This window comes from Hemitrygon akajei, chromosome 1 (genome assembly GCF_048418815.1).
Source record: "Hemitrygon akajei chromosome 1, sHemAka1.3, whole genome shotgun sequence".
NCBI classification, from domain to species: Eukaryota; Metazoa; Chordata; class Chondrichthyes; order Myliobatiformes; family Dasyatidae; genus Hemitrygon; species Hemitrygon akajei.
The window spans coordinates 151,276,938-151,298,693 of record NC_133124.1 but is presented as its reverse complement, the minus strand read 5'-3'; the positions used below and the strand labels follow the sequence as shown (position 1 = coordinate 151,298,693).

The 21,756-nt window shown below is 44.2% G+C and overlaps 1 pseudogene; it reads right to left on the bottom strand.

Annotated features, from left to right (window-relative positions):
* LOC140724552 (uncharacterized) overlaps positions 1-15,923 on the bottom strand; it is a 78,762-nt pseudogene extending 62,839 nt beyond the window's left edge.
* Between the last annotated feature and the right edge of the window lie 5,833 nt (positions 15,924-21,756).

The following is a 21,756-nucleotide window of genomic DNA, read 5'->3' as shown; positions in this document are numbered from 1 at the left end:
CGTATCCGCCTCCACCGCTGTTGCTGGAAGCCCATTCCACTCACTCATCACTCTCTGAGTAAAAAACCTACCCCGACATCTCCTCTGGACCTACTCCCCAGCACCTTAAAACTGTGCCCTCTCGTGTTAGCCATTTCAGACCTGGGAAAAACCCTCTGACTATCCACACGATCAATGCCTCTCATCACCTTATACACCTCTATCAGGTCACCTATCATTATCCTTCGTTCCAAGGAGAAAAAGCTGAGTTCACTCAACCTATTCTCATAAGGCATGTTCCCCAATCCTGAAATCCCAAAAGCGATGCAGTCTGCAGTTTAGCTGTCTGGTGCTTAGCTTCGGGTAGGATCATCCACAGCAGTAAGGTCAAGGAGAAGGCTCCAGACAATCCAATTAAGACTGATGGAAGATGATAGCACATCACAATGGCAGTGACGGTAAAAGAAGGCCGCAGTAGTGAAGGATCTCTGGTCATCCTGTATTCCATGAGATTGCACCTTTTGTGGCTGCCCATGATAAAACAAACCCATGCACAGGCATTCTCCATTAGGGCGATACAACTCGAGTGTTCGCACTGCCATGTATTTGCGAGACACTACTATGTATTTCCAGATTAACACTAGACAAACCCAGGAAAGTAGGGAAGTCAAATCATGGAGGAAACTGATAAGTTCAGTCCTTCAAATCCATCAGTAAGTTCAGGACTTCCATGTTTGACCAAGAATGCACAAAACACCTGGAACTTGTTGGCATTAACTGACTCCAAGGCCTATTCCACACCTAGGAACTCACTTTCAAGGACTCTGTAACTCATATTCACAGCATTATTTATTGATTTATTATGTTTTTTTGTCTTTGCATGGATTGTCTTTTGCACACTGGTTGTTTGTCAGTCTGTGTGTCGTTTTCCATTGATTCTGTTGTTTTTCTTTATTCCACTGTGAATGCCAGCAAGAAAATTAATGAACCATGTCGGTGGTGGTTCTAGACTCAAATAAAGAGTCTGCTGAATTAAGCGTGGCTAACTTGAAGAGCTTCAACTACAAATGGGCTGAGGCAATAGGACAACATCTGTTGTTCTTTGCTGAAACCATGACTGCTTCAGTCACTAAATTTAAAGTTATCCTTAAGTTTTGGTTTGTGAATACTATTAATATTTCAAATCCTCACTTGGGACTGTGTTCTATAGCTCAGAAAATAGCCTGCATGTTTATTTCTTCTGCCAAAGTGCATGAGCATGCATTTTCCAACATTGTTTCATTTGCCACTTTCTTGTCCATTCTCCTAATATGTCTAATTCTTTCGGCAGCCTACCTGTTTCCTCAACACAAGTTGCCCCCTCCACCAATCTTCTTATCATCCGCAAACCTGGCAACAAAGCCATCTGTTCCATCATCTAAATCATTGATATGCAGCATAAAAAGCGGTTCCAACACCGACTCGTGCTTAACACCACTAGTTATGGGCAGCCAACCAGAAAAGGATCCTTTTATTTTCACTCGCTGTCTCCTACCAATCAATCAGTGCTCTAACCATGCCAGTAACTTTCCTGGAATACCATGGGCTCTTAACTTGGTAAACAGCCTCATGTGTGTCACCTTATCAAAGGCCTCCTGGAAGTCCAAATTGACAACATCTTTTCCCTCCTAAAGAATTTTTTAGTTGCTCTCTGTAGATTTTTTAAAAGCTCTGTTTCTCCATTATTTTTTTCTGTTTTGTTGTATGCCCTCTTTTTTGCCTTAAATTAGCTTTGACTTCCCTTGTCGGCCACACTTATATATTTTGCCATTTGAGTATTTCTTCATTTTTGGAATACATCTATCCTGCACCTTCCTCATTTTCCCCAGAAACTCATGCCATTGCTGCTCTGCTGTCATCCCTATCAGCATCTCCTTCCAGTTTACTTTGGCCAGCTCCTCTCTTATACCACTGTAATTTCCTTTACTCCATTGAAATACTGCTATGTCAGACATTACTTCTTCCCTATCAAATTTCAAGTTGAACTCCGTTATATTGTGACCATTGTCTCCTTAAGCTTTTACCTTAAGCTCCCTAATCACCACAAGTTCATTACATAACACGCAATCCAGTATAGCTGATTCCCTAGTAGGTTAAGTGACAATCTGTTCTAAAAAACTATCTCTTAGGCATTCAACAAACTCATTCTCTTGAGATCCATTGCCAACTTGATTTTCCCCAATCAACGTGCATGTTGAAATCTCCCATGACTATAATAACACTGTCCTTTTAGCACATCTTTTCTATTCCCGTTGTAATCTGTGGTCCACATCCCAGCTGCTGCAGGGAGGCCTGTATATAACTGATGGGAGTCCTTTTGCCCTTGCAGTTTCTTAACTCAATTCACAAGGATTCAATATCTTCTGATCCTATGTCACATCTTTCTACTGATTTGATGCCATTCTTTACCAGTACAGCCACGCCACCCCCTCTGCCTACCTTCCTATTCCCTCCGATACAACGTGTAACCTTGGACATGCAGCTCCAACTACAGCCTATCACCCGGTTCGGACAAGGCCCAAGTGCAGGTTGAGAGTCACTGAAGCAGATCGATAGTTCACAGACTTTAATGCGAACATTGTTAAAGGGAAAGGAAGAAATAAACGTTAGGCCGAACTGGGCCGTTAACTAAAACACTCGAATGGAAAACGAAGCCGACACCGCGGCTGAAGAACCACCAAGTATAAAAGGAAGCCCGCTAGCCCTCAGAGTCCGCTGACTCAACAGTCCAATTTCTCAGGCAAAGCCGAATGCAAACAGGCAGCGAAGCATTGCTGTGTTTAAGTCTCGACAAGCACTACAACAAAAAGAATGGAGTTAAATACCATCACAATGAAATAATAATTAGCTGACACGTGCATATTCACAATTGCAATCGCCGTATGCACTGCGCTGCTGAATCCATGGTTGTGACACAGCCATCCTTCAGCCATGGTTCAGCGATGGTCACAACATCATATCTGATAATCTGTAATACCGAACAAGATTATCCACCTTATTTCTTATACACCATGCACTGAGATAAAACACTTTGAGTGCTGTATTTGCTATCCTTTTTGATTTTTCATCCCTGATGCTCTGATACTCACCCTGAGAGCTTCAATTTTGTCCTATCATCTGCCTGCCCTTCCTGACAATCTGACTGCACGCTATCTTTTAGATATTAATATGCTCTAAAACGAGGGGTATTATCTTCAGAGATGAGAGGTGGCTGGATCAAAGTGTACAAGTTGATAGAGGCATAGATTGAGTGGACAGCTAGGGACTTTTTTCCCAGTGGGGCATAATTTTAAGGTTATTGGAGGGAAGCATTGGGAGATGTTAGAGGTAATTTTCTTACACAGAGATTGGTGAGTACAGGGGTGATGATGGAAGTAGATATGTCAGGGACATTTAAGAAACTCTTAGATAGACACATGGATGATAGAAAAACAGAGGGCTATAGTGGAAGGAATAGTTAGTTCAAGATTAAATTTAAGTTCAAGATCAGCTTATTGTCAAAGCAACGTTCCTTTAGACCAAGGTGCATAACATAGTACGTATAACTCACACACACACAATACATAAAGTAATATTATCTCAAATAAGTTAACAAATATTAAGGTGTATTTATGACAGAAGTTAAGAAGTAAACAGTTTAACAACACTAATAGTACTTTACACATGATGAGACCTGGGTGGTGGCAGTGCATTCAGTAATCTCACAGCATGGGGGAAGAAGCTGTTGCCATCCTAATAGTTTGTGTCATAATGCTGTGGTACCTCCTACCTGATGGTAGGAGATGAAAGGATGGGAGGGATCATTGATAATGCTAAGGGCCTTGTGTATACAGTGATCCTGATAAATATCTCAGATGGGTGGAAGAGGGACTTCTCTCAGAAGTCCTTGAAATCCTTTTAGAGACTTGCAGAGAGATGTCTTGCAATTCCCATACTAGACTGAGATGCAGCTGATCAGGAAGCTCTCAATTGTGCTCCTGTACAAATTGATTAGAATATGGTGGGGGGGGGGGGGGGGGGAGACACAATCATTTCTGCCTCAACCTCCTCAGGAAGTGGAGACACTGCTGTGCTTTAACCATAAACCACTTTACAATTACAGCACGGAAACAGGCCATCTCAGCCCTTCTAGTCCATGCTGAATGCTTACTCTCACCTAGTCCCACTGACCTGCTCTCAGCCCATAACCCTCCATTCCTTTCCTGTCCATATACCTATCCAATTTTACTTTAAATGACAATATCAAACCTGCCTCTACCACTTCTACTGGAAGCTCGTTCCACACAGCTACCACTCTCTGAGTTAAGAAGTTCCCCCTTGTGTTACCCCTAAACTTTTGCCCGTTAACTCTCAACTCATGTCCTCTTGTTTGAATATCCCCTACTCTCAATGGAAAAAGCCTATCCACGTCAACTCTATCTATCCCCCTCATAATTTTAAATATCTGTATCAAGTCCCCCATCAACCTTCTATGCTTCTCAGCCCATAACCCTCCATTCCTTTCCTGTCCATATATCTATCCAATTTATTGACCAATGATGTGATGGCTGGTTGACCAGGTGAGATCATCTATTAGGTGCACTCCCAAAAACTTTGTTCTCCTAACTTTCTCCACGGAGGAGCCATGTATGTGCAGTGAGGAATGGTCAGCCTGCATCTTCCTAAAGTTGGATTGACCTTGGAGCAGATTAAAAGGTTGGTGCCATGTTGTGCGTGAAGGGTCTGTACCGTACAATAGGGTTTGAGGATATTTTGGTTAATATCTGTATTACATCAAGCACCAGTAAACGAAAAGCTATGGGAAAGATTGAAGATGCAGATACAAATTTCCTCACCAGAAGAACATTCATTTACAAGGGATAAAACAGTTTGCCTTTGATCTCATATCAAAGATATCATGTTAATATTTTTAAAAACTGCTGCATTGGATAATATAGATGTAAGATGCTTAACTATGATGGCAAGTGATATGTGTGAGAATTTTTCTACAGACTGGGCCTTCTGAAATTCCAGTTTAAGCTGTTCCCAAAAACAATTCGAATCAGCGAAATGTCAATTACTACCACCTGTTTGGACTTTTCTCTATAAAAAGCAGAGTGAACTGCAGATTGGAAAGCCTTGTTAAAACATAATTCCCCTTCAACCCAATTTTAATAGCCTTCGTTAAAGATTATCACAGACTTCTCCCATGTGTACAAAACTCCTCCCTACTGGCTTAAGTGTGTATCCAGTAGATATATAATTTTTTGAAGTGTTACTTAAGGGTGGTACGATAGTGTAGTGATTAGCCTAATGCTTTACAGTACCTGCAACCCGGGTTCAATTGCAGACAGAGCCTGTAAGGAATTTGTATATTCTCACCATGACGGTTTCCTCCCACTGGCTGGTAGGTTTATAAATTGTCCCATGATTGGGCTAGTATTAAATCAGGGATTGCCAGGCATAGCTCAAAGGGGAGGAGGAGCCTGTCCCACACTACATCTCAATAAGTAAAATAAAACAACATTTGTATAAGCAATTAATTTCTGTTAGTGCAGGGTTAGATTCGATTATTTATTTAAGGATAAATAGAGGCAGAGCAGAGCAGAGAGAAAGGCAGAGCAGGCCTTACGGCCGTCCTTCCTGACAAACCCTGATTTAATCCTAGCCTAATCATGGGACAATTTATAATGACCAATTAATCTAACAACCAGCATGGATTTGGACTGTGAGAGGAAACTGGAGCACCCAGAGGAAACCCACGCACTTATGGGGAGAACGTACAAACTCCTTACAGGATTGTCAATTCCTGTCAATTCAATGTTTTACCTGTACTGTAAAACATTGTGCAATCCACTATGCTCCCGTGCTACCCTACACTCAATGGCCACTTTACTAAATATAGGAGGTACCTTTTGTGCCTAATAAAGTGAGTGTATGTTTGTGGTCTTCTGCTGCTGTAGCCCATCCACTTCAATGTTCACCGTATTGTGTGTTCAGAGACGCTCCTCTGCACACCACTCTTGTAATACTTAGTTATCAGAGTTACTGTCATTTCCCTGTCACCTTAAAACAGTCTGGCCATTCTCCTCTGACCTCCTTCATTAACAAGTCATTTTCACCTTCAAAATTACCACTCATTGGATGTAATTTTGGTTTTTGCACATTTCCCTGTAAACTCTGGAGACTGTTGTGCGTGAAAATCTCAGGAGGTCAGGAGTTACCACCCTCTCTGGCACTAACAGTTAAAGTCACATAGATCACATTTCCTTCCCATTCTCATGCTTGGTCTAAACAACAACTGGACCTCTTGACCATGTTTGCATGCTTTTATGCATTCAGGTGCACAGGCGTACCTACTAAAGTGCCCACTCTGTGTATATGTAAGGAAAACATACAGTGAAATGCATTGCTTTGCGCCAAGATCAATAGAGACCAAGAATGTTCTAAGGGCAGCCTGCTAGTGTCACCAACATAGCAAACCCACAATTTACTAATCCTAATGTCTATATCTGTGGAATGTAGTAAGAGACTGCAGTGCCCAGTGGATAACATACAAACAACACACACAAAATGCTGGTGGAACGCAGCAGGCCAGGCAGTATCTATAGGGAGAAGCACTGTCGACGTTTCGGGCCGAGACCCTTCGTCGGGACTAACTGAAAGGAAAGACAGTAAGAGATTTGAAAGTAGGAGGGGGAGGGGGAAATGCAAAATGATAGGAGAAGACCGGAGGGGGTGGGGTGATCTAAGAGTTGGAAAGGTGATTGGCAAAAGGGATACAGAGCTGGAGAAGGGAAAGGATCATGGGACGGGAGGCCTAGGGAGAAAGAAAGGGGGAGGGGAGCACAAGAGGGAGATGGAGAACAGGCAGAGTGGTGGGCAGAGAGAGAAAGAAAAAAGGGAGGGGGAAAAATAACTAAATATATCAGGGATGGGGTAAGAAGGGGAGGAGGGGCATTAACAGAAGTTGGAGAAGTCAATGTTCATGCCATCAGGTTGGAGGCTACCCAGTCGGTATATAAGGTGTTGTTCCTCCAACCTGAGTGTGGCTTCATCTTGACAGTAGAGGAGGCCATGGATAGACATATCAGAATGGGAATGGGATGTGGAATTAAAATGTGTGGCCACTGGGAGATCCTGCTTTCTCTGGCGGACAGAGCGTAGGTGTTCAGCGAAATGGTCTCCCAGTCTGTGTCAGGTCTCACCAATATATAAAAGGCCACACCGGGAGCACCAGATACAGTATACCACACCAGCCAACTTACAGGTGAAGTGTCGGCTCACCTGGAAGGACTGTTTGGGGCCCTGAATGGTGGTGAGGGAGGAAGTGTAAGGGCAGGTGTAGCACTTGTTCCACTTACAAGGATAAGTGCCAGGAGTGAGATCGGTGGGAAGGGATGGGGGGGATGAATGGAAAAGGGAGTCGCGTAGGGAGCGATCCCTGCGGAAAGCAGAAAGAGAGGGGACGGAAAGATGTGCTTGGTAGTGGGATCCCATAGGAGGTGGTGGAAGTTACGGAGAATTATATGTTGGATCCGGAGGTTGGTGGGGTGATAGGTGAGGACAAGGGGGACCCTATCCCGAGTGGGGTGGTGGGCGGATGGGGTGAGGGCAGATGTGCGGGAAATGGGAGATATGTGTTTGAGAGCAGAGTTGATGGTGGAAGAAGGGAAGCCCCTTTGTTTAAAAAAGGAAGACATCTCCTTTGTCCTGGAATGAAAAGCCTCATCCTGAGAGCAGATGCGGCAGAGAACATACAAACCTCTTAAAACTGCAGTGGGAATTGAACCCTAATCACTGGTGCTGTAAAGTATTGATCTAACTGCTATGCTACCGTACAGTTATTACCTTGCTTTAACCACCAATGATATAACTTTCTCCCTGTTTCAAAGTTCAAAGTAAGTTTGGAGTTGGTGCAGGAGGCAGGGTTTTAGAGTTTTGGACCATTGGGATCTCTTCTGGGGAAGGTGGGACCTGTACAGATTGGATGGGTTACACCTGAACTGGAGGGGGAGCAATATCCTTGCTGGTAGGTGTGCTAGCATGGTTCCGGAGGGTTTAAACTAATTTGCAAGGGGGATGGGGCCCAGAGCGATAGAGCAGTGAAAGAAATGCATGGAGTAAAGCCAGATCTAACATTTAGAGAGGCTTTGAGGAAAGAGCAGCAGAATAAAGGGTATAAAGATAGTAAGGTAGAAGGGCTAAAGTGTGTGTACTTCAATGCAAGGTGCATCAGGAACAAAGGTGATGAACTGAGAGCTTGGATACATACATGGAATTATGATGTAGTGGCCATTATAGAGACTTGGTTGGCACCACGGGAGGAATGGATTCTCAATATTCCTGAATTTCAGTGCTTTAAAAGGGATAGAGAGGGGGGAAAAAGGGGAGGAGGGGTGGCATTATTGGTCAGGGATACTATTACAGCTGCAGAAAGAGTGGGTAATGTAGCAGGATCCTCTTTTGAGTCAGTATGGATGGAAGTCAGGAACAGGAAGGGAGCAGTTACTCTACTGGGGGTATTCTATAGGCCCCCTGGTAGAAGCAGAGATACCGAGGAGCAGATTGGGAGACAGATTTTGGAAAGGTGCAAAAATAACAGGGTTGTTATCATGGGTGACTTTAACTTCCCTAATATTGATTGGCACTTGATTAGTTCCAAGGGTTTAGATGGGGCAGAGTTTGTTAAGTGTGTCCAGGACGGATTCCTGTCACAGTATGTTGACAGGCCGACTAGGGGGAATGCCATTCTAGATCTAGTATTAGGTAACGAACCGGGTCAGGTCACAGATCTCTCAGTGGGTGAGCATCTGGGGGACAGTGATCACCACTTCCTGACTTTTAGCATTATCATGGAAAAGGATAGAATCAGAGAGGACAGGAAATTTTTTAATTAGGGAAGGGCAAATTATGAGGCTATAAGGCTAGAACTTGTGGTGAGAATTGGGATGATGTTTTTGCAGGGAAATGTACTATGGACATGTGGTCGATGTTTAGAGATCTCTTGCAGGATGTTAGGGATAAATTTGTCCTGGTGAGGAAGATAAAGAATGGTAGGGTGAAGGAACCATGGGTGACAAGTGAAGTGGAAAATCTAGTCAGGTGGAAGAAGGCAACATACATGAGGTTTAGGAAGCAAGGATCAGATGAGTCTATTGAGGAATATAGGGTAGCAAGAAAGGAGCTTAAAAAGGGGCTGAGAAGAGCAAGAAGGGGGCGAGAAGGCCTTGGTGAGTAGGGTAAAGGAAAACCCCAAGGCATTCTTCAATTATGTGAAGAACAAAAGGTTGACAGGAGTGAAGATAGGATCGATTAGAGATAAAGGTGGGAAGATGTGCCTGGAGGCTGTGGAAGTGAGCGAGGTCCTCAATGAATACTTCTCTTCGGTATTCACCACTGAGAAGAGACTTGATGACGGTGAGGACAATATGAGTGAGGTTGATGTTCTGGAGCATGTTGATATTAAGGGAGAGGAGGTGTTGGAGTTGTTAAAATACATTAGGATAGATAAGTCCCCGGGGCCTGATGGAATATTTCCCAGCCTGCTCCACGAGGCAAGGGAAGAGATTGCTGAACCTCTGGCTAGGATCTTTATGTCCTCGTTGTCCACGGGAATGGTACTGGAGGATTAGAAGGAGGCGAATTTTGTCCCCTTGTTCAAAAAAGTTAGTAGGGATAGTCCAGGTAATTATAGACCAGTGAGCCTTACGTCTGTGGTGGGAAAGCAGTTGGAAAAGATTCTTAGAGATAGGATCTATGGGAATTTAGAGAATCATGGTCTGATCAGGGACAGTCAGCATGGCTTTGTGAAGGGAAGATCGTGCCTAACAAGCCTGATAGAGTTCTTTGAGGAGGTGACGAAGCATATAGATGAGGGTAGTGCAGTGGATGTGATCTACATGGATTTTAATAAGGCATTTGACAAGGTTCCACACGGTAGGCTTATTCACAAAGTCAGAAGGCATGGGATCCAGGGAAATTTGGCCAGGCGGATTCAGAATTGGCTTGCCTGCAGAAGGCAGAGGGTCATGGTGGAGGGAATACATTCAGATTGGAGGGTTGTGACTATTGGTGTCCCACAAGGATCTGTTCTGGGACCTCTACTTTTTGTGATTTTTATTAACGACCTGGATGTGGGGGTAGAAGGGTGGGTTGGCAAGTTTGCAGATGACACAAAGGTTGGTGGTGTTGTAGATAGTGTAGAGGATTGTCGAAGATTACAGAGAGACATTGATAGGATGCAGAAGCGGGCTGAGAAGTGGCAAATGGAGTTCAACCCAGAGAAGTGTGAGCTGGTACATTTTAGAAGGACAAACTCCAAGGCAGAGTACAAAGTAAATGGAAGGATACTTGGCAGTGTGGAGGAGCAGAGGGATCTGGGGGTACATGTCCACAGATCCCTGAAAGTTGCCTCACAGGTAGATAGGGTAGTTAAGAAAGCTTATGGGGTGTTAGCTTTCATAAGTCAAAGGATAGAGTTTAAGAGACACAATGTAATGATGCAGCTCTGTAAAACTCTAGTTAGTTAGGCCACACTTGGAGTACTATGTTCAGTTCTGGTCGCCTCAGTATAGGAAGGACGTGGAAGCATTGGAAAGGGTACAGAGGAGATTTACCAGGATGCTGCCTGGTTTAGAGAGTATGGATTATGATCAGAGATTAAGGGAGCTAGGGCTTTACTCTTTGGAGAGAAGGAGGATGAGAGGAGACATGATAGAGGTGTACAAGATATTAAGAGGAATAGACAGAGTGGACAGCCAACGCCTCTTCCCCAGGGCACCACTGCTCAGTACAAGAGGACATGACTTTAAGTTAAGGGGAGGGAAGTTCAAGGAGGATATTAGAGGAAGGTTTTTTACTCAGAGAGTGGTTGGTGCGTGGAATGCATTGCCTGAGTCAGTGGTGGAGGCAGATACACTAGTGAAATTTAAGAGACTACTAGACAGGTATATGGAGGAACTTAAGGTGGGGGGTTATATGGGAGGCAGGGTTTGAGGGTCGGCACAAACATTGTGGGCCAAAGGGCCTGATAAGTGCTGTACTATTCTATGTTCTATATTCTATAAGTTTATTATCAAAGTGTGTACATGTCACCAGATACTTCCTTGAGATTCATTCTCTTGCAAGTGCTTCCAGGAAAATAAATACACTAGAATTCATGAAAAGCTATACTTAAAAAATACCAACTAAAGGCAATATGCAAACGAAGGAAAATTATGAAAATAAATAAGTAATACTGAGAATATGAGTTGTAGAGTCCTTGAAAGTAAGTCCGTAGATTGTGGAATCAGTTCAGTGTTGTGAAGAGTGAAGTTATCTACACTGGTTCAGGAGTCTGATGATTGAAATGTAATAACTGTTTCTGAACCAGATGGTACAGGATCTAAGGCTCCTGTAGTGTTCTCGCACAGGTGTAAAAACTCTGAACTAAACACCAAGTATAAACTGTAGTCAATGAGGCACGATCCCAGTAAGATTAACCATTTACTGTTCACTCTTCCACATTAACATATGGTGAAAACTGTTGATAAAACAATACAAAATATAAACAGTATTTGTTTCCTTCTTGGCATAGCATTTACATTATAAATACTTGTGAAAGTATAAATACAAACTATATTACATTAAAGTACAACATACAGTCAGAATCTACCTACGCCATCAACTGCTTTAAATGCTTCAACACAGATTATCCGCTAACATTTTCAATAGGTCAAGAAAATAACTTTATCAACCGTCATTACTTTTAACAGAATCAGCGTTAACGCTTTTACTTCAACATATCGATTATCTTATGAACTTACGGCGTTGCTTCTATGATGTTTCTTAGTGCGTAGAATGAAAATTTTTCTCGCGCTGATCCTGCACACACAAGCCCCCTCCTTCCCGTTTCTCCAAACCGGTATTTTCCCACAAGACGAGGCGAAACTGGGTGTGACGTCATTGTGTGCCGCAATATTTCACAGACAACGAATTTACTTTCAACAACCTTAGCTTTAACTAGAAAACAATTAGAAATGAATTACTAAAGCGAAAATACAATAAACTAAACGAATACCTTAAGGGCAACACACTCCCTGCCTGACCTTTGTAAGGTCACTATGAACATAATCCAAACTTCAGTCTCTAAATTAGTCCTTAGGTAGAAGTAGAATGACTTCTGCAACTGGCCTTTGGTAAGTTTTCACATCACCTTGGTCAGAAGTTTTCAACTCAACCTTCCTGACATGTCCATTCCTACCAGGGAATGTGGCAGTGATTCTGGCCATTGGCCAGCAGTTGCGGGCGATCTGCTTGTCATTAAGGGAGGTCGCAGTGTTCCTTCGTGGGATATGAAGCTGTTTTAGATCTTGAAGTGAATCTCCAAGCCTCCCATCCACTTAGCTTGTCTTCTGGTAGAGGAGTATCCCAGTCGGAGAGCTCAGGGGTAAGTTCCCTGAGAAGGGCTCTTCCCTGGATCGTAACTGGTGCCAGTAGACCCAAGGGATCGAAAACACTGTTGACAGTGGAGAGAACTCCATGGCGGGTGAATGGCTTGATCACGGTCGGCATGGAGAACGTGAATGTGTCAGTTGTAATCTCCCAAAGGAGGCCCAAGCTCCCTTGTGTGGGTATGGTTTCTCCATCTAGATCTAGGTCTTTGATTGCCGGAGCACAGTCATCGTGTGGAAAGGCCTCCATTACTACCTGACAGTTTGATGCAAACTTGTGCAAGTGGAGGTTTCACTCAGCGAGTGAGGCTTGTGTACGTCGGAGCAGATCGATTGCTTCGTCTTCTTTCTGTAGCGATATCAAGCCATCATCGACGTAGAAGTTCCTTTCTACAAACTTAACGGTGTCATCGCCGTGCTCCTGTGCAGTTCTTTGCAGCCCATAGATGACCACGGCCGGTGATGGACTATTGCCGAAAACATGGACTTTCATCCGGTACTCAATGACTTCCTTGTTGATGTTATTGTCCTTGTACCATAAGAAACGGAGGAAATTGTGGTGGTCCTCCTGTACTAAGAAGCAATGGAACATCTGCCGGATGTCCGCTAGGATTGCGACCTTCTCTTTCCGGAAGCACAGCAGGACACCGAGAAGGGTATTGTTAAGGTCGGGGCCTGTGAGGAGCACATCATTAAGGGAGATACCAGTGCACTGAGCACTGGAGTCAAAGACCACCCTGATCTGATTGGGCTTTTGTGGGTGGTAAACCCCAAACATTGGGAGGTACCAGCACTCCTCGCCTTCTCTCAGTGGTGGTGCTACTTCAGCATGTCCATTAGCGAAGATCTTCTCCATGAATGCTACGTATTGTTGCTGCATCTCAGGTTTCCTTTTCAGGGTTTTTTGCAAGGACGTGAACCGCTTGACTGCCTGCTCTTTGTTGTTTGGCAAGCACTGGCGTGGTTCTCTGAAAGCTGGTGGGGCAACCCAGTTATTTGCTTCGTCTCTGAAGACCTTGGTGTCCATTATTTTTAAAAACTTAGCGTCTTGTGCTGATGGAGCAAGTTTATTATCATGCTCAGTTTGAGCGAAGACTGACTGTCCCAGCGTCTTGTCGGTTACTTTACTACACTTGTTGAAGCCTTGTCGTGCTTCCTTGATACACATGAAGCTTGTGCAGGGTTGAAAAATTGAATGGCGGCCACTCTCTAGCACATTGGTCTTGAGTGTGTTAACAGTCGGTTTGTGTACATTGCCAAGGCACACCTCTCCTATCACCACCCAGCTCAGATCCAGGCGTTGGGCAAAGGGGGCGTCGTGTGGTCCATTGACCTGCTGCCTGACCTTGTGCACCTGGAGAATGCCTCTTCCTAGTAGCAGGAGTATTTCTGCTTTTGGATGCAGTTCTGGGATGTGCCTGGCAATGTGGTGGAGATGCGGCTGGTGTCGCACAGCGCTTGGAGTCGGGATCTCGGTGCGGTTATTCAAAATTTCATTGCACTCTAAGAGCGGAGGGAGACAGATGACAACTTTACCATCCAGAGACTCGAGCTGGAAGCCTTCTGCCTTCCTTCCATATGTTTCTACGCTGCCTGAGCAAGTTCTAAGGTAGTATGGGAACTGATTACTCTCTACTTTGAACAAATCAAAGAACTCTGGTCTGACTAGTGAGCGATTGCTCTGGTCATCCAGAATTACATAGGCTTTGATGGCCTTGTCTTTGGCTCCCTTCGGGTATACCTTAGTGAGGCAGATCTTTGAACAAGAACGGCTTGACTGAGCTTGACCGCAAACTTCTGTGCAGCTCGAGCTGACAACAGTTGTCTTGGAGTGATCCTCTCTCTCCCTGCCGTCCCCTTGTGAGGGTGAAGGAGCATTGTCAGTTTGCGGTAACGGGCCAGGATGCATGGCCCCATCGTGAGTAGTGCTATTACATTCTGAGCACCTCACGGGGATCGTACACTCTCTAGCAAGGTGAGAGGTAGAGGAACAGCATTTAAAACATTTTTTTTTCTCCTTGAGAAGGGCCATTCTCTTGTCAAAGGGTTTTTTCCTAAACGTTCTGCATTTTTTGAGGGGATGGGGTTTGTTGTGCAATGGACAATTCTTGCTAGGGTCATTGTTAGTTGTAGAGATTTCAGTTTTACGCACTGAGACAGGTTTATTGATGTTAAAATTATTCGAAGTGAATTTGACTGGCTTGGTGTGAATTGTGCTGCTACCTTGACTCATGAAGCTAAGGTCGTTTCGCTTCTTCGCTTCCTTGCACACAAACCTAGTGAAATACTTAAAGGGAGGAAATCAACCACCATTCTCTTCCTTGTACTCTGAGCCAACAGACACCCACCTTTCCTGAGGCCAAATGGAAGTTTGTCCACGATTGATCTAATTCCGTATGAAGTATCTAAATATGACAGGCCAGTTAAATAGCCATCTTCTTTAGCGCCTTCAATCTCCATGAGTAGATCTCTGAGCTCTCTTAACTTAGTGTAATCCTTGGCTGACACTTTAGGAAAATTTTCCAGACGTCGAAATAGTGCCGTTTCAATTATTTCAGGGGCCGCATAGCACTCCCGAAGTCTCTCCCATGCTTTGCGTAAGGCTAGCTTGGGGTTGTTGATGTACACTGAATGTATGCGTCTCACCTGTTCGCATGATTCTTTTCCCAGCCACTTTGTCATAAGATCCAACTCTTGGGTTGCTTCGAGCTGGACTCCACCGATAGCGTTAGTGAATGAGGAGTACCATGCATGGTAATTTTCAGGCTTATCGTCAAACTGGTATAGTCCTGAAGTGATGAGATCTCGTCGTGCTAAATACTGTGCCATGGGTTCAACTGCAAGTGTCATGCTGGCTGGGGGAATATGTCGGCGGGTATATGATTGAGGGTGTACGTTTTGTTATGGGATTTGCTGTTCTGAATTCAGCCTTTACCTCTTCTCTCGCCAAATCTGTTAAGTTTGGTGTCGAGAAGTATTTGTCATCAGCTCTTTCATTCTTGAATTTGTCGCAAATTTGCAAGGGTAAATTATCTTTCTCAGATGGATGTGATGCAATTGGACTTCTCTTTGACTCCTCATGAAATGGGAGTTAGCATTTAAGTATGGAGAGGAAGAACGAATCTTCAGGTCCATTTGAGATTGGACGTAGTCGCTAGTGCATTCCAATCTGGTCCTTTCTGAAGTAGACTTTACTTCTTCCAGATCATGCTTTTCTTCAGCATTTTCTAATATCTCTGCTTCCACCCTGGCAGCTTCTGCTTCTCGGTGTAGCGTCAGCACTTCTAACTCTGACTCTAACCTTACCTTTTCCAACTGGTTTTTGGCCTCTCTAGCAGCCTTTTCCATTTTCAGCTTTGCTTCCTGTTCAGCGTATGACGCTCGCACCTTGGCAATTTCTGATTTAGCTCTTGCGTGGGCAGCCTTATTTGCTGATGCCCTACTGCTCCTGGCACTGGATGGCAAGGATTTGACACTTGAGCATGTGGCCATCGTACCACTTGTCGAAACACCAGGTAATGCCGCCTTTTCACTCTAGTGTTCTCGCACAGGTGTAAAAACTCTGAACTAAACACCAAGTATAAACCGGAGTCATTGAGGTGCGATCCCAGTAAGATTAACCGTTTACTGTTCACTCTTCCACATTAACGTATGGTGATAACTGTTGATAAAACAATACAAAATATATACAGTATTTGTTTCCTTCTTGGCATTGCATTTACATCATAAATACTTGTAAAAGTAAAACTACAAACTATATTACATTAAAGTACAACATACAGTCAGAATCTACCTACGCCATCAACTGCTTTAAATACTTCAACACAAACTATCTGATAACATTTTCAATAGGTCAAGAAAATAACTTTATCAACGGTCATTACTTTTAACGGAATCAGTGTTGCCGTTTTTACTTCAACATATCGATTATCTTATGAACTTACGGCGTTGCTTCTATGATGTTTCTACTGCGTAGAATGAACATTTTTCTCTCGCTGATCCTGCACACACAAACAAATTCAGCCCAAAAATTTCCAATTCTCCAATTTCCGGTAATTCCCTCCCCCTCCCCCTCCCCCTTCCTCTATCCCAGGTCCCTCTCTGCCTCTTTCCCCTTTCAACTTCCTGCTTCTTTATCTCTACAGTTCTTTCATGCTTATCCCCTCCCCCTCCCCCCTTTATCTTTCCTCTGATTGGTTTTCCATCTGGCGCCTCTAGGCCCTACCCCCTCCCCTATCTCTATTACTGGGCTTCGGCCCTCTCTCCCCCCCCCCCCCCATTCCTGATGAAGGGTCTTGGCCCGAAATGTTGGCTACTGTTTTCTCACTGCCTGACCTGCTGAGTTCTTCCAACGTTGTGTACATATTCTTTCTGCCAGTTTAGCTCTCCATCTGCAATGCAATTGTGTATGACAACTCAGCTCATTTTATTTAACTCACCATTCTCCTACCTAATAATATTGTCATAAGTTAGTAGAGCTGCTTATAAAATAGGATTGGTGAAGGATTAACATCAGAATCAGGGTTGTTATCACTGACATACAGTATGTCTTGAAATTTGTTGTTTTGCGGCAGCAATACAGTGCAATACATGAGATATGCTTTGAATTACAATAAGAGATATATGTTTTTACATTAAATTTACTAGTACCAAGAGAGAGCCAACAAAGAGAGGTTCATGTGTTCACTTTCCATCCTGTATGGCACAGGGATGAGTGAACCCTACAGCACAGTAAGCTGAAAGTCCCTCTCCTTCAATACCCTGACCATTTCAATCCAACACAATGTATAAATTGGCCAAACCTTGCATTATACCTTGCTCTCAGACCCAGGCCCTGCCACATCGATAAACTCTCAGACCTGGCCCCACCACCTTGATATGGTCCATACTCGATCTTGTTTTCCCTGTTGTTTTGTTACTTGTTGTGTTCTGTGTTGTCCTGCTGAGCTTTGTGACAATGTTATGTTGGCACTGGAATGTGTGAGAACTCTTGTGGCACTTACTGGCTGACCCCAGTACATCCTTGAATGTGGTGGTTGTCAATGCAAATGACGTATTTCATTGTATGTTCCAATGTACTGTACCTGTGATAAATAAATCTGAATCTGCTTGATCTACATTGAAGTCAATACAACAAGAACAGCAATGCCTTGTTGGAGGTGCCATCTAGTTATCGTATCATTGATTTAGGTAATATTGCATACTTTATGTCACTGGTGCTATGTCGATGCTGAGTCCAGTACATAGTTTTGTTTTTGGTCCATTGTATACCATTTAGCAAGGAGGAGAATGTTTTCTTACATCTCCAGGACTATAAAACAGTGCAAAGATTTCCTCCAACTGCTTTTTCTGGTTGGTGGCAATGTTAAAACATAATAGTAACTCATCAGGAAATAATAATGTTAGTTTTTGATTGGAAAATTCACCAACACATGGTTGTCAGAGATGATATGCAGTTAAGGTAAAATAATTTTGAACAGGATGGTTGAAGAAGGCCTCCCATTTTGCAGAAACATGGGTGGATAGTCAGATGTCATTGAAAATCCTCTACTATCTCAACTTTGTTGAATCAGAATAAGATGTTGGTGAGACCAAATTTGGAACATTGTATGCAGTTCTGGTCACCTAACTACAGGAAAGGCATCAATAAGATTGAAAGAGTGGAAAGAATATTTACAAGGATGTCGCTGGTATTGAGAACCTGAGTTATAGGGAAAGGATGAATAGATTAGAACATTATTCTGCAGCATAGGAGAGTGAAGGGAGATTTCATAGAGGTATTATGGGGGCTATAAATTGGGTTAATGCAAGCAGGCTTTTTTCACTGAGGTTGGGTGAAACTTCAACTGGAACTAAAAGTTATAGGTTAAGGTTGAAAGGTGAAAAGTTTAAGGGGAACATGAGGAGGAACATCTTCACTCAGAGGGTGGAGCAAATGTGGAATAAGCTGTCTGTGGAATGTTCAAGGACATCTTCAATCTCTCACTGCTGCAGTCAGAGGTTCCCATCTGCTTCAAGAGGGTGACAATCAAACCAAGAAGAGCAGGGAGAGCTGCTTCAATGACTATCACCCAGTGGCACTCTCATCTACTGTGAAGAAGTGCTTTGAGACATTGGTTATGGCCAGAATCAACTCCTGCCTAAGTAATGACCTGGATCCACTGCAATTTGCCTATCATCACAATTTGAGGTTCTGCAAAGTGGATGCAATTTCATTGGCTCTCTACTCAGCTCGTACTACCTGGACAGTAGCAATACCTGCTCTTCACTAATTACAGTGAGCATTCAACACCATCATACCCTCAGTTGTTACGAGATGTGCCCAACCACACCAGCTCCCAGGGTTGAGACGCATTAACTCTCTGGAATATGGAGACCCTTTAAGGGTTCAGGTCCATACTACTGCTAATTAGCAATCATGTTTTGGTGCCAAGAATTGAGTACTTAACAAGCACTTGAACAGAGCTCAGTGCTCAGTTGTAAGCCCGACGAGATATATCATCTAACACTTTGTTTGTGCTCAATTCTCATCCCAGCTTTATGCCATGTCTCGATCCTTGCCTCAGATACTCCAGCATTTGGGTCCTCACCATCCTCGTCAAGGTCTCTCATCACGTTACGCTTGGCCAGCAGGATACCAGAGTCTTTCATCCACTGTGGCCAGCTACAGCCAGAGGATTTCCAGACACTGCCTGGAGATTCATGACCTCCAATTCACTCTACATCAACTTTCACAGGGAGGAAGCCAGAGCCACTCGGTCACTTTCCAGAGTCTGTATATCCTTCACCCTGATAGAGAGTCAGTGGTGACCTGGGTTCTTGACATGGCTTCCTCACCCATTCAAACTCCAGCCATTTGGGTTTCCTTCAGAATGTGGAAAGGCAGCATTCATTATCTGTCTTCTGATTGGAGAGCCCTGGCCTAGACCACCACACATTGGGAATAAAAGTCGGAGATTTACTCGGATTCAGAGGAATTCATGCTGCATGAGAAAAGTGTTCCATCACACTCTGGGGCAAGCTTAGCCTCGGACCATCTGATGAAGATACGACAGGAAAGATGGTTAGCAGCTGACTATGCTATCGCGTTTCAGACCTTGGCCCAAGAGAGCTTCCCCACTCTGTACCACCACATTTTCAAGACAAACTGAAGGATGCCCTCGCCTTGAGAGAACCAGCAGAGGACTTTGAGGTTCTGATTGACCAGTCGATTTGTCTCCATAATTTTCTGGCAGAGCGGATGTGGAACTACTTCATTACTTCAAGTGGTGAAAGAGAACTACCCCAACCTCAATGCTTTGCTGTTCCAGCACCTCCCCCTGCCGTTAGCCCCGACCTTAGACCGTAACCAGCTCACTCCCTGCTCAGGATCCTGGCGAACCCATACACAAGACTCTCTGCCAATGAGAGGTCCCAGCACCATGGTCAAGGCTGTTGTTATTACTGCAGGGAGACAGATCAGCTGCTGGTCAAATGCACGAGCCTACAGCCATCAGTAGGAGAACTGTAAAGGCCATTCTGTGCCAGGAAGATTGTGTGGTAGCAGTCAACATTCCCAACCCTATGGATTTAGGCATCACACTGAAGGCAGAGTTCTCCTGGGATAAGAACCAAAGAGAGGTGAGGGCTTTTGTGGACTCTGGGCAGTTGGTAATTTCCTAGACTTCAGGACCGCCCGTCAGCCTAACACACTGGTCCTAAAGTTGAGTCGGTCCTTGGACGGCCGTCCGCTAGGATCCAGCAATAGGCATTAGTCTTGCAGATGAGGATTGAGGGTCCTGTGGAAGTCATTAGTTTCTACATCATTAACTCATCACTCATACCCCTAATCTTTAGGCACCCTTGGCTGCCCCAGCATAACCCTTTGTGAATTGGAAGGAAGGGAGAATCATTGCTTGGTCCAGTCATTGTCAGAGGGTATGTGTGCGGCATGGGAATCCGACCCCCAGACTCTTCCAGGACCAGTGACCAACTAAGGGGCAGGTGTCAGTGCAAGGTAACCTGAAGCCTTCTGGGGATCCAGTCCTGCCCTCAAAGACAGACAAGCTGGTCTCGGCCAAAGCATCTGTGTGAGTCCTGTCCCTATCTAGTCAGGGGTATGCTGGAATTAGAGAACCTCTAGTTCAGGTGAAGTCCAAGGAGGCCCCCAAGCAGTCAGGAACTCTTCCAGCTACGTTTAAGGGAGCCAGCAGCCAGATCTGAACTAAAGGATAGACTTTTAAACATAGACCCTTGGAGGGCACAAGTACCATCTGTAATGCCTCATTTCCATCACCTGAGGATACTGACAAAGATTTGGACTCTGATTCCACCACTGCTTTAACGAAGGAATCTAGTGAACCTAGGGAAGAGACTCCGAGGTCTGTTGAATCACCCTTCTGCAAAAGCTTCAGGAGTCATCTTTGAAGGAATGTTCTAAGGAACTTGCAACATCCAGACCGGTTTTGGTTCCTTCCTTTTACAAGGATTTTGAAGAGGACTTCAGCAAGCAAAAGGTCTTGACTCTTCCTCCGCACCAACACTGACTGTGCTGTAGACCTACTGCCTGGTATGTCCTCCATGGGGTTGACTATATGTGGTGTCAGGCCCAGAGAGAAGCGCAATGAAAGAATGTACAAAGGAGGCTCTTGCCACAGCTTTCATTCAGCCTGCTACCTCACCAGGCTTCTTCTTCATGCAAACAAAATGAGAGCCTGCGGGCCATGCATTGATTATAGAGGGGTAAACTGCATAATGTCCAAGAATTGTTACCCCCTTCTACTCATGAATACGGCTTTCAAGATTCTCCGAGGGGCAAGAGCATTTATGAAGCTAGATCTGCGGAATTTGAGCAAACTGGTCTGCACAAAGGAGGACAATGAGTGGAAAACGACATTCAATACTCTGATGGGACACTACGAGTACCTGGTTCTGCCCTTCTGCCTTGCAAACACTCCAGCAGTTTTTCAAAATGACGTGCTCTCTATAAGTATACCTTTGTCTACTTGGATGATAAGCTAAGCTTCTCCAAGTCCATGGAGGAGCTCGTCGCTCACGTCAGGGACATGTTATAGAGGCTTCTAGACCATGGACTTTATTGCAAGCTAGAGAAGACCAAATTTCACGTGACCACCATTTCACTTTTGGGTTTTATCACTTCTAATGGCAATCTCAAGATGGACCCCACTAAAATGGCCACCACCATTCGATGTGAAACAGGTCCAAATATTCTTGGGATTTTTCAACTTTTACCAGAAGTTCATGAGGAAGTTCAGCTCAGTGGCAGCTCCGCTGACTGATCTGACCAGGAAATCATGGGTCCTTTTGTCTCTACTATTGAAGCAGA